The sequence below is a fragment of the Amia ocellicauda genome, chromosome 7 (assembly GCF_036373705.1).
Source record: "Amia ocellicauda isolate fAmiCal2 chromosome 7, fAmiCal2.hap1, whole genome shotgun sequence".
Lineage (NCBI taxonomy): Eukaryota > Metazoa > Chordata > Actinopteri > Amiiformes > Amiidae > Amia > Amia ocellicauda.
This window is the reverse complement of record NC_089856.1, coordinates 45,298,830-45,311,609: the sequence shown is the minus strand read 5'-3', so window position 1 is coordinate 45,311,609 and position 12,780 is coordinate 45,298,830. Positions and strand designations below refer to the sequence as shown.

Here is a 12,780-nt window from a genome sequence, read left to right as displayed (position 1 = left end):
AATCCAACTAAATCGAACTCTTTCGAATTACATGCAATCGGATTTCATGGAAATTTCATAGTGTTTCGTGGCCTTTTATGCGGTTGAAAAGTGTCCAGTACTCCCATACTTCGTTTACGAAACGGAAGCTGTATGTCACCCGGGTACTTTTCATATACTGCTATATTCTACTACTTGGCGGGACACCGATTAGCAAACCCAGTGCTCTCATTGGACAGTTTTCAGTGTCCGCTATACAAAACCCATAATGTACTGATCAATGTGTATACTGTCACATAACCCAACCCTGAGCCTTCTTGTTTTATTGTTGGGTTTCCCCCCCTGCGACTGGGTTCTACGACCAATCAATAATATGTAGATACTTTAAAAGCGATGAAACTTATTAATGTATTGATATAATCCACAAAATATTACATTTGCAAAGTTATGATTAGTATTCTATATTTTCTGATGTATCTGTGACTGTGTTGATATAAATATGAACTTCACTTGCATGCAATGATGAGAAGAATACAGCCCTCTGCCGTGTCAGGATTTCTCCTGCCGTGACTCGGATTCGAACCGGGGTTGTTGCAGCCACAACGCAAAGTACTAACCACTATACGATCACGGCGAGCTACCGAGGTGATATTCAGCTTTTTTTAAGTTGTCAGTGTAACAAGAATATGTAGTATTACTTACTTTATTACTTATTTTATAAGTATACTAGTTAAGGTGTTATTGCTTGGGTGGCGCAGTGTTGTGTGATGTAGGCCTATGTTTTCTAAGACCGACGTGATGCTGAAAACAGCTCCCGACACTCTTTGAGTGTTGTCAAGATCCCATATGGTCTAGCGGTTAGGATTTCTGGTTTTCACCCAGGTGGCCCGGCATCGACTCCCGGTATGGGAAAGCACTGTCTTTAAGTGTGACACACGTTCATTCTCATGGACGATTTTGTTTGAATCAGTCACCCACTATGACTTGTACTCTATATTCCAATTCACGTGGATTTTCTTACTGGACAATCAAAGGACACAATTTCATCACAGATTCCACAAAATAACCTTTGAAATGTTATTATTAGTATTATTCCCTTCCAACAACGTGAATGCCAGACATAGACTTAGTGTCATTAGCAAACCTATGCAAAACTCACCTGCAGTCCCTGTCTTTGCTTGCGATGCTGTATTCTTTGCTTTCGCCGCCAGTTTCTTTGCTTTCGATTGATTTATTCTCATTACGAGTTTTTTCTGTTTTGTCGTGAGGGCGGAATTTACAGGGAGGCGTGGATCCTGGGTCTCCATTGGTCCAGCAGGTTTGAGTGACGGTTCACCCTGACCCAATCAGGAAGAAAAACCCAACTGTTTTCATGAAAAAGTTTTGCTCTCGATTTTTTTTGCTTTCGATACATTTTTTTTGTTTACAATTCTATACATTTTGAATACGATACTTATGGCGCTAATTTGAGCCCATAGATTTCACGCATTTCATGAAATCCAACTAAATCGAACGCTTTCGAATTACATGCAATCGGATTTCATGGAAATTTCATAGTGTTTCGTGGCCTTTTATGCGGTTGAAAAGTGTCCAGTACTCCCATACTTCGTTTACGAAACGGAAGCAGTATGTCACCCGGGTACTTTTCATATACTGCTATATTCTACTACTTGGCGGGACACCGATTAGCAAACCCAGTGCTCTCATTGGACAGTTTTCAGTGTCCGCTATAGAAAACCCATAATGTACTGATCAATGTGTATACTGTCACATGACCCAACCCTGAGCCTTCTTGTTTTATTGTTGGGTTTCCCCCCCTGCGACTGGGTTCTAGGACCAATCAATAATATGTAGATACTTTAAAAGCGATGAAACTTATTAATGTATTGATATGATCCACAAAATATTACATTTCCAAAGTTATGATTAGTCTTCTATATTTTCTGATGTATCTGTGACTGTGTTGATATAAATATGAACTTCACTTGCATGCAATGATGAGAAGAATACAGCCCTCTGCCGTGTCAGGATTTCTCCTGCCGTGACCCGGATTCGAACCGGGGTTGTTGCGGCCACAACGCAAAGTACTAACCACTATACGATCACGGCGAGCTACCGAGGTGATATTCAGCTTTTTTTAAGTTGTCAGTGTAACAAGAATATGTAGTATTACTTACTTTATTACTTATTTTATAAGTATACTAGTTAAGGTGTTATTGCTTGGGTGGCGCAGTGTTGTGTGATGTAGGCCTATGTTTTCTAAGACCGACGTGATGCTTAAAACAGCTCCCGACACTGTTTGAGTGTTGTCAAGATAGCATATGGTCTAGCGGTTAGGATTCCTGGTTTTCACCCAGGTGGCCCGGGTTCGACTCCCGGTATGGGAAAGCACAGTCTTTAAGTGTAACACACGTTGATTCTCTTGGATGATTTTGACTGAATCAGCCACCCACTATGACTTGTACTCTATATTCCAATTCACGTGGATTGTCTTACTGGACAATCAAAGGACACAATTTCATCACAGATTCCACAAAATAACCTTTGAAATGTTATTATTAGTATTATTCCCTTCCAACAACGTGAATGCCAGACAGAGACTTATTGTCATTAGCAAACCTATGTAAAACTCACCTGCAGTCCCTGTCTTTGCTTGCGATGCTGTGATCTTTGCTTTCGCCGCCAGTTTCTTTGCTTTCGATTGATTTATTCTCATTACGAGTTTTGTCTGTTTTGTCGTGTGGGCGGAATTTACAGGGAGGCGTGGATCCTGGGTCTCCATTGGTCCAGCAGGTTTGAGTGACGGTTCATCCTGACCCAATCAGGAAGAATAACCCAACTGTTTTCATGAAAAAGTTTTGCTCTCGATTTTTTTTGCTTTCGATACATTTTTTTTGTTTACAATTCTATACATTTTGAATACGATACTTATGGCGCTAATTTGAGCCCATAGATTTCACGCATTTCATGAAATCCAACTAAATCGAACGCTTTCGAATTACATGCAATCGGATTTCATGGAAATTTCATAGTGTTTCGTGGCCTTTTATGCGGTTGAAAAGTGTCCAGTACTCCCATACTTCGTTTACGAAACGGAAGCAGTATGTCACCCGGGTACTTTTCATATACTGCTATATTCTACTACTTGGCGGGACACCGATTAGCAAACCCAGTGCTCTCATTGGACAGTTTTCAGTGTCCGCTATACAAAACCCATAATGTACTGATCAATGTGTATACTGTCACATAACCCAACCCTGAGCCTTCTTGTTTTATTGTTGGGTTTCCCCCCCTGCGACTGGGTTCTACGACCAATCAATAATATGTAGATACTTTAAAAGCGATGAAACTTATTAATGTATTGATATAATCCACAAAATATTACATTTCCAAAGTTATGATTAGTCTTCTATATTTTCTGATGTATCTGTGACTGTGTTGATATAAATATGAACTTCACTTGTATGCAATGATGAGAAGAATACAGCCCTCTGCCGTGTCAGGATTTCTCCTGCCGTGACTCGGATTCGAACCGGGGTTGTTGCGGCCACAACGCAAAGTACTAACCACTATACGATCACGGCGAGCTACCGAGGTGATATTGAGCGTTTCCTAAGTTGTCAGTGTAACAAGAATATGTAGTATTACTTACTTTATTACTCATTTTATAAGTATACTAGTTAAGGTGTTATTGCTTGGGTGGCGCAGTGTTGTGTGATGTAGGCCTATGTTTTCTAAGACCGACGTGATGCTAAAAACAGCTCCCGACACTGTTTGAGTGTTGTCAAGATCCCATATGGTCTAGCGGTTAGGATTTCTGGTTTTCACCCAGGTGGCCCGGCATCGACTCCCGGTATGGGAAAGCACTGTCTTTAAGTGTGACACACGTTCATTCTCATGGACGATTTTGTTTGAATCAGTCACCCACTATGACTTGTACTCTATATTCCAATTCACGTGGATTTTCTTACTGGACAATCAAAGGACACAATTTCATCACAGATTCCACAAAATAACCTTTGAAATGTTATTATTAGTATTATTCCCTTCCAACAACGTGAATGCCAGACATAGACTTAGTGTCATTAGCAAACCTATGCAAAACTCACCTGCAGTCCCTGTCTTTGCTTGCGATGCTGTATTCTTTGCTTTCGCCGCCAGTTTCTTTGCTTTCGATTGATTTATTCTCATTACGAGTTTTTTCTGTTTTGTCGTGAGGGCGGAATTTACAGGGAGGCGTGGATCCTGGGTCTCCATTGGTCCAGCAGGTTTGAGTGACGGTTCACCCTGACCCAATCAGGAAGAAAAACCCAACTGTTTTCATGAAAAAGTTTTGCTCTCGATTTTTTTTGCTTTCGATACATTTTTTTTGTTTACAATTCTATACATTTTGAATACGATACTTATGGCGCTAATTTGAGCCCATAGATTTCACGCATTTCATGAAATCCAACTAAATCGAACGCTTTCGAATTACATGCAATCGGATTTCATGGAAATTTCATAGTGTTTCGTGGCCTTTTATGCGGTTGAAAAGTATCCAGTACTCCCATACTTCGTTTACGAAACGGAAGCAGTATGTCACCCGGGTACTTTTCATATACTGCTATATTCTACTACTTGGCGGGACACCGATTAGCAAACCCAGTGCTCTCATTGGACAGTTTTCAGTGTCCGCTATACAAAACCCATAATGTACTGATCAATGTGTATACTGTCACATAACCCAACCCTGAGCCTTCTTGTTTTATTGTTGGGTTTCCCCCCCTGCGACTGGGTTCTACGACCAATCAATAATATGTAGATACTTTAAAAGCGATGAAACTTATTAATGTATTGATATAATCCACAAAATATTACATTTCCAAAGTTATGATTAGTCTTCTATATTTTCTGATGTATCTGTGACTGTGTTGATATAAATATGTACTTCACTTGCATGCAATGATGAGAAGAATACAGCCCTCTGCCGTGTCAAAATTTCTCCTGCCGTGACTCGGATTCGAACCGGGGTTGTTGCGGCCACAACGCAAAGTACTAACCACTATACGATCACGGCGAGCTACCGAGGTGATATTGAGCGTTTCCTAAGTTGTCAGTGTAACAAGAATATGTAGTATTACTTACTTTATTACTCATTTTATAAGTATACTAGTTAAGGTGTTATTGCTTGGGTGGCGCAGTGTTGTGTGATGTAGGCCTATGTTTTCTAAGACCGACGTGATGCTAAAAACAGCTCCCGACACTGTTTGAGTGTTGTCAAGATCACATATGGTCTAGCGGTTAGGATTTCTGGTTTTCACCCAGGTGGCCCAGGTTCGACTCCCGGTATGGGAAAGCACAGTTTTAAAGTGTAACACACGTTGATTCTCTCGGATGATTTTGACTGAATCAGTCACCCACTATGACTTGTACTCTATATTCCAATTCACGTGGATTGTCTTACTGGACAATCAAAGGACACAATTTCATCACAGATTCCACAAAATAACCTTTGAAATGTTATTATTAGTATTATTCCCTTCCAACAACGTGAATGCCAGACAGAGACTTAGTGTCATTAGCAAACCTATGTAAAACTCACCTGCAGTCCCTGTCTTTGCTTGCGATGCTGTGATCTTTGCTTTCGCCGCCAGTTTCTTTGCTTTCGATTGATTTATTCTCATTACGAGTTTTGTCTGTTTTGTCGTGTGGGCGGAATTAACAGGGAGGCGTGGATCCTGGGTCTCCATTGGTCCAGCAGGTTTGAGTGACGGTTCATCCTGACCCAATCAGGAAGAATAACCCAACTGTTTTCATGAAAAAGTTTTGCTCTCAATTTTTTTTGCTTTCGATACATTTTTTTTGTTTACAATTCTACACATTTTGAATACGATACGTATGGCGCTAATTTGAGCCCATAGATTTCACGCATTTCATGAAATCCAACTAAATCGAACTCTTTCGAATTACATGCAATCGGATTTCATGGAAATTTCATAGTGTTTCGTGGCCTTTTATGCGGTTGAAAAGTGTCCAGTACTCCCATACTTCGTTTACGAAACGGAAGCTGTATGTCACCCGGGTACTTTTCATATACTGCTATATTCTACTACTTGGCGGGACACCGATTAGCAAACCCAGTGCTCTCATTGGACAGTTTTCAGTGTCCGCTATACAAAACCCATAATGTACTGATCAATGTGTATACTGTCACATAACCCAACCCTGAGCCTTCTTGTTTTATTGTTGGGTTTCCCCCCCTGCGACTGGGTTCTACGACCAATCAATAATATGTAGATACTTTAAAAGCGATGAAACTTATTAATGTATTGATATAATCCACAAAATATAACATTTGCAAAGTTATGATTAGTCTTCTATATTTTCTGATGTATCTGTGACCGTGTTGATATAAATATGAACTTCACTTGCATGCAATGATGAGAACAATACAGCCCTCTGCCCTGTCAGGAATTCTCCTGCCGTGACCCGGATTCGAACCGGGGTTGTTGCGGCCACAACGCAAAGTACTAACCACTATACGATCACGGCAAGCTACCGAGGTGATATTCAACTTTTCCTAAGTTATCAGTGTAACAAGAATATGTAGTATTACTTACTTTCTTATTCATTTTATAAGTATACTAGTTAAGGTGTTATTGCTTGGGTGGCGCAGTGTTGTGTGATGTAGGCCTATGTTTTCTAAGACCGACGTGATGCTGAAAACAGCTCCCGACACTGTTTGAGTGTTGTCAAGATCCCATATGGTCTAGCGGTTAGGATTTCTGGTTTTCACCCAGGTGGCCCGGGTTCGACTCCCGGTATGGGAAAGCACAGCTTTTAAGTGTAACACACGTTGATTCTCTCGGATGATTTTGACTGAATCAGTCACCCACTATGACTTGTACTCTATATTCCAATTCACGTGGATTGTCTTACTGGACAATCAAAGGACACAATTTCATCACAGATTCCACAAAATAACCTTTGAAATGTTATTATTAGTATTATTCCCTTCCAACAACGTGAATGCCAGACAGAGACTTAGTGTCATTAGCATACCTATGCAAAACTCACCTGCAGTCCCTTTCTTTGCTTGCGATGCTGTGATCTTTGCTTTCGCCGCCAGTTTCTTTGCTTTCGATTGATTTATTCTCATTACGAGTTTTGTCTGTTTTGTCGTGAGGGCGGAATTTACAGGGAGGCGTGGATCCTGGGTCTCCATTGGTCCAGCAGGTTTGAGTGACGGTTCATCCTGACCCAATCAGGAAGAATAACCCAACTGTTTTCATGAAAAAGTTTTGCTCTCGATTTTTTTTGCTTTCGATACATTTTTTTTGTTTACAATTCTATACACTTTGAATACGATACTTATGGCGCTAATTTGAGCCCATAGATTTCACGCATTTCATGAAATCCAACTAAATCGAACGCTTTCGAATTACATGCAATCGGATTTCATGGAAATTTCATAGTGTTTCGTGGCCTTTTATGCGGTTGAAAAGTGTCCAGTACTCCCATACTTCGTTTACGAAACGGAAGCAGTATGTCACCCGGGTACTTTTCATATACTGCTATATTCTACTACTTGGCGGGACACCGATTAGCAAACCCAGTGCTCTCATTGGACAGTTTTCAGTGTCCGCTATACAAAACCCATAATGTACTGATCAATGTGTATACTGTCACATGACCCAACCCTGAGCCTTCTTGTTTTATTGTTGGGTTTCCCCCCCTGCGACTGGGTTCTACGACCAATCAATAATATGTAGATACTTTAAAAGCGATGAAACTTATTAATGTATTGATATAATCCACAAAATATTACATTTCCAAAGTTATGATTAGTCTTTTATATTTTCTGATGTATCTGTGACTGTGTTGATATAAATATGAACTTCACTTGCATGCAATGATGAGAAGAATACAGCCCTCTGCCGTGTCAGGATTTCTCCTGTCGTGACCCAGATTCGAACTGGGGTTGTTGCGGCCACAACGCAAAGTACTAACCACTATACGATCACGGCAAGCTACCGAGGTGATATTCAGCTTTTCCTAAGTTCTCAGTGTAACAAGAATATGTAGTATTACTTACTTTATTATTCATTTTATAAGTATACTAGTTAAGGTGTTATTGCTTGGGTGGCGCAGTGTTGTGTGATGTAGGCCTATGTTTTCTAAGACCGACGTGATGCTGAAAACAGCTCCCGACACTGTTTGAGTGTTGTCAAGATCCCATATGGTCTAGCGGTTAGGTTTCCTTGTTTTCTCCCAGGTGGCCCGAGTTCAACTCCCGGTACGGGAAAGCGCTGTCTTTAAGTGTAACACACGTTGATTTTCTTGGATGATTTTGTTTGAATCAGTCACCCACTATGACTTGTACTCTATATTCCAATTCAAGTGGATTGTCTTACTGGACAATCAAAGGACACAATTTCATCACAGATTCCACAAAATAACCTTTGAAATGTTATTATTAGTATTATTCCCTTCCAACAACGTGAATGCCAGACAGAGACTTAGTATCATTAGCAAACCTATGTAAAATTCACCTGCAGTCCCTGTCTTTGCTTGCGATGGTGTGATATTTGCTATCGCCGCCAGTTTCTTTGCTTTTGATTGATTTATTCTCATTACGAGTTTTGTCTGTTTTGTCGTGAGGGCGGAATTTACAGGAAGGCGTGGATCCTGGGTCTCCATTGGTCCAGCAGGTTTGAGTGACGGTTCATCCTGACCCAATCAGGAAGAATAACCCAACTGTTTTCATGAAAAAGTTTTGCTCTCGATTTTGTTTGCTTTCGATACATTTTTTTTGTTTACAATTCTATACATTTTGAATACGATACTTATGGCGCTAATTTGAGCCCATAGATTTCACGCATTTCATGAAATCCAACTAAATCGAACGCTTTCGAATTACATGCAATCGGATTTCATGGAAATTTCATAGTGTTTCGTGGCCTTTTATGCGGTTGAAAAGTGTCCAGTACTCCCATACTTCGTTTACGAAACGGAAGCTGTATGTCACCCGGGTACTTTTCATATACTGCTATATTCTACTACTTGGCGGGACACCGATTAGCAAACCCAGTGCTCTCATTGGACAGTTTTCAGTGTCCGCTATACAAAACCCATAATGTACTGATCAATGTGTATACTGTCACATGACCCAACCCTGAGCCTTCTTGTTTTATTGTTGGGTTTCCCCCCCCTGCGACTGGGTTCTACGACCAATCAATAATATGTAGATACTTTAAAAGCGATGAAACTTATTAATGTATTGATATAATCCACAAAATATTACATTTCCAAAGTTATGATTAGTCTTCTATATTTTCTGATGTATCTGTGACTGTGTTGATATAAATATGAACTTCACGTGCTTGCAATGATGAGAAGAATACAGCCCTCTGCCGTGTCAGGATTTCTCCTGCCGTGACCCGGATTCGAACCGGGGTTGTTGCGGCCACAACGCAAAGTACTAACCACTATACGATCACGGCAAGCTACCGAGGTGATATTCAGCTTTTCCTAAGTTGTCAGTGTAACAAGAATATGTAGTATTACTTACTTTATTACTCATTTTATAAGTATACTAGTTAAGGTGTTATTGCTTGGGTGGCGCAGTGTTGTGTGATGTAGGCCTATGTTTTCTAAGACCGATGTGATGCTGAAAACAGCTCCCGACACTGTTTGAGTGTTGTCACGATCCCATGTGGTCTAGAGGTTAGGATTCCTGGTTTTCACCCAGGTGGCCCGAGTTCAACTCCCGGTATGGGAAAGCACTGTCTTTAAGTGTGACACACGTTCATTCTCATGGACGATTTTGTTTGAATCAGTCACCCACTATGACTTGTACTCTATATTCCAATTCACGTGGATTTTCTTACTGGACAATCAAAGGACACAATTTCATCACAGATTCCACAAAATAACCTTTGAAATGTTATTATTAGTATTATTCCCTTCCAACAACGTGAATGCCAGACAGAGACTTAGTGTCATTAGCAAACCTATGCAAAACTCACCTGCAGTCCCTGTCTTTGCTTGCCATGCTGTGATCATTGCTTTCGCCGCCAGTTTCTTTGCTTTCGATTGATTTATTCTCATTACGAGTTTTGTCTGTTTTGTCGTGAGGGCGGAATTTACAGGGAGGCGTGGATCCTGGGTCTCCATTGGTCCAGCAGGTTTGAGTGACGGTTCACCCTGACCCAATCAGGAAGAAAAACCCTACTGTTTTCATGAAAAAGTTTTGCTCTCGTTTTGTTTTGCTTTTGATACATTTTTTTTGTTTACAATTCTATACATTTTGAATACGATACTTATGGCGCTAATTTGAGCCCATAGATTTCACGCATTTCATGAAATCCAACTAAATCGAACGCTTTCGAATTGCATGCAATCTGATTTCATGGATATTTCAAAGTGTTTCGTGGCCTTTTATGCGGTTGAAAAGTGTCCAGTACTCACATACTTCGTTACGAAACGGAAGCTGTATGTCACCCTGGTACTTTTCATTTACTGCTATATTCTACTACTTGGCGGGACACCGATTAGCAAACCCAGTGCTCTCATTGGACAGTTTTCAGTGTCCGCTATACAATACCCATAATGTACTGATCAATGTGTATACTGTCACATAACCCAACCCTGAGCCTTCTTGTTTTATTGTTGGGTTTCCCCCCCTGCGACTGGGTTCTACGACCAATCAATAATATGTAGATACTTTAAAAGCGATGAAACTTATTAATGTATTGATATAATCCACAAAATATAACATTTGCAAAGTTATGATTAGTCTTCTATATTTTCTGATGTATCTGTGACCGTGTTGATATAAATATGAACTTCACTTGCATGCAATGATGAGAACAATACAGCCCTCTGCCCTGTCAGGAATTCTCCTGCCGTGACCCGGATTCGAACCGGGGTTGTTGCGGCCACAACGCAAAGTACTAACCACTATACGATCACGGCAAGCTACCGAGGTGATATTCAACTTTTCCTAAGTTATCAGTGTAACAAGAATATGTAGTATTACTTACTTTATTACTCATTTTATAAGTATACTAGTTAAGGTGTTATTGCTTGGGTGGCGCAGTGTTGTGTGATGTAGGCCTATGTTTTCTAAGACCAACGTGATGCTGAAAACAGCTCCCGACACTGTTTGAGTGTTGTCAAGATCCCATATGGTCTAGCGGTTAGGATTTCTGGTTTTCACCCAGGTGGCCCGAGTTCAACTCCCGGTATGGGAAAGCACTGTCTTTAAGTGTAACACACGTTGATTCTTATGCATGATTTTGTTTGAATCAGTCACCCACTTTGACTTGTACTCTATATTCAAATTCACGTGGATTGTCTTACTGTACAATCAAAGGACACAATTTCATCACAGATTCCACAAAATAACCTTTGAAATGTTATTATTCGTATTATTCCCTTCCAACAACGTGAATGCCAGACAGAGACTTAGTGTCATTAGCATACCTATGTAAAACTCACCTGCAGTCCCTGTCTTTGCTTGCGATGCTGTGATCTTTGCATTCGCCGCCAGTTTCTTTGCTTTCGATTGATTTATTCTCATTACGAGTTTTGTCTGTTTTGTCGTGAGGGCGGAATTTACAGGAAGGCGTGGATCCTGGGTCTCCATTGGTCCAGCAGGTTTGAGTGACGGTTCATCCTGACCCAATCAGGAAGAATAACCCTACTGTTTTCATGAAAATGTTTTGCTCTCGTTTTTTTTTGCTTTCGATAAATTTTTTTTGTTTACAATTCTATACATTTTGAATACGATAGTTATGGAGCTAATTTGAGCCCATAGATTTCACGCATTTCATGAAATCCAACTAAATCGACGCTTTCGAATTACATGCAATCGGATTTCATGGAAATTTCATAGTGTTTCGTGTCCTTTTATGCGGTTGAAAAGTGTCCAGTACTCCCATACTTCGTTTACGAAACGGAAGCAGTATGTCACCCGGGTACTTTTCATATACTGCTATATTCTACTACTTGGCGGGACACCGATGAGCAAACCCAGTGCTCTCATTGGACAGTTTTCAGTGTCCGCTATACAAAACCCATAATGTACTGATCAATGTGTATACTGTCACATGACCCAACCCTGAGCCTTCTTGTTTTATTGTTGGGTTTCCCCCCCTGCGACTGGGTTCTACGACCAATCAATAATATGTAGATACTTTAAAAGCGATGAAACTTATTAATGTATTGATATAATCCACAAAATATTACATTTCCAAAGTTATGATTAGTCTTCTATATTTTCTGATGTATCTGTGACTGTGTTGATATAAATATGAACTTCACTTGCATGCAATGATGAGAACAATACAGCCCTCTGCCCTGTCAGGAATTCTCCTGCCGTGACCCGGATTCAAACCGGGGTTGTTGCGGCCACAACGCAAAGTACTAACCACTATACGATCACGGCGAGCTACCGAGGTGATATTCAGCTTTTCCTAATTTGTCAGTGTAACAAGAATATGTAGTATTACTTACTTTATTACTCATTTTATAAGTATACTAGTTAAGGTGTTATTGCTTGGGTGGCGCAGTGTTGTGTGATGTAGGCCTATGTTTTCTAAGACCGACGTGATGCTGAAAACAGCTCCCGACACTGTTTGAGTGTTGTCAAGATCACATATGGTCTAGCGGTTAGGATTCCTGGTTTTCACCCAGGTGCCCCGGGTTCGACTCCTGGTATGGGAAAGCACAATCTTTAAGTGTAACACACGTTCATTCTCATGGACGGTTTCGTTTGAATCAGTCACCCAATATGACTTGTACTCTATACTCCAA

The 12,780-nt window shown here is 40.5% G+C and overlaps 12 non-coding genes across 12 annotated transcripts; 7 read left to right on the top strand and 5 right to left on the bottom strand.

The window, feature by feature from the left end:
- Window positions 1-819: 819 nt before the first annotated feature.
- Window positions 820-891, top strand: trnae-uuc (transfer RNA glutamic acid (anticodon UUC)). Its single transcript has one exon. It is a non-coding gene; the product is annotated as a tRNA-Glu (tRNA).
- Window positions 892-2,016: 1,125 nt separating this feature from the next.
- Window positions 2,017-2,088, bottom strand: trnah-gug (transfer RNA histidin (anticodon GUG)). The gene has a single exon. It is a non-coding gene; the product is annotated as a tRNA-His (tRNA).
- A 206-nt stretch (window positions 2,089-2,294) lies between these two features.
- trnae-uuc (transfer RNA glutamic acid (anticodon UUC)) lies at window positions 2,295-2,366 on the top strand. The gene has a single exon. It is a non-coding gene; the product is annotated as a tRNA-Glu (tRNA).
- A 1,403-nt stretch (window positions 2,367-3,769) lies between these two features.
- On the top strand, window positions 3,770-3,841 carry trnae-uuc (transfer RNA glutamic acid (anticodon UUC)). Its single transcript has one exon. It is a non-coding gene; the product is annotated as a tRNA-Glu (tRNA).
- Window positions 3,842-6,441: 2,600 nt separating this feature from the next.
- On the bottom strand, window positions 6,442-6,513 carry trnah-gug (transfer RNA histidin (anticodon GUG)). Its single transcript has one exon. It is a non-coding gene; the product is annotated as a tRNA-His (tRNA).
- Window positions 6,514-6,719: 206 nt separating this feature from the next.
- On the top strand, window positions 6,720-6,791 carry trnae-uuc (transfer RNA glutamic acid (anticodon UUC)). Its single transcript has one exon. It is a non-coding gene; the product is annotated as a tRNA-Glu (tRNA).
- Window positions 6,792-9,392: 2,601 nt separating this feature from the next.
- Window positions 9,393-9,464, bottom strand: trnah-gug (transfer RNA histidin (anticodon GUG)). The gene has a single exon. It is a non-coding gene; the product is annotated as a tRNA-His (tRNA).
- Window positions 9,465-9,670: 206 nt separating this feature from the next.
- trnae-uuc (transfer RNA glutamic acid (anticodon UUC)) lies at window positions 9,671-9,742 on the top strand. The gene has a single exon. It is a non-coding gene; the product is annotated as a tRNA-Glu (tRNA).
- A 1,124-nt stretch (window positions 9,743-10,866) lies between these two features.
- trnah-gug (transfer RNA histidin (anticodon GUG)) lies at window positions 10,867-10,938 on the bottom strand. The gene has a single exon. It is a non-coding gene; the product is annotated as a tRNA-His (tRNA).
- Window positions 10,939-11,144: 206 nt separating this feature from the next.
- On the top strand, window positions 11,145-11,216 carry trnae-uuc (transfer RNA glutamic acid (anticodon UUC)). Its single transcript has one exon. It is a non-coding gene; the product is annotated as a tRNA-Glu (tRNA).
- A 1,124-nt stretch (window positions 11,217-12,340) lies between these two features.
- Window positions 12,341-12,412, bottom strand: trnah-gug (transfer RNA histidin (anticodon GUG)). Its single transcript has one exon. It is a non-coding gene; the product is annotated as a tRNA-His (tRNA).
- A 206-nt stretch (window positions 12,413-12,618) lies between these two features.
- trnae-uuc (transfer RNA glutamic acid (anticodon UUC)) lies at window positions 12,619-12,690 on the top strand. The gene has a single exon. It is a non-coding gene; the product is annotated as a tRNA-Glu (tRNA).
- Window positions 12,691-12,780: the final 90 nt, after the last annotated feature.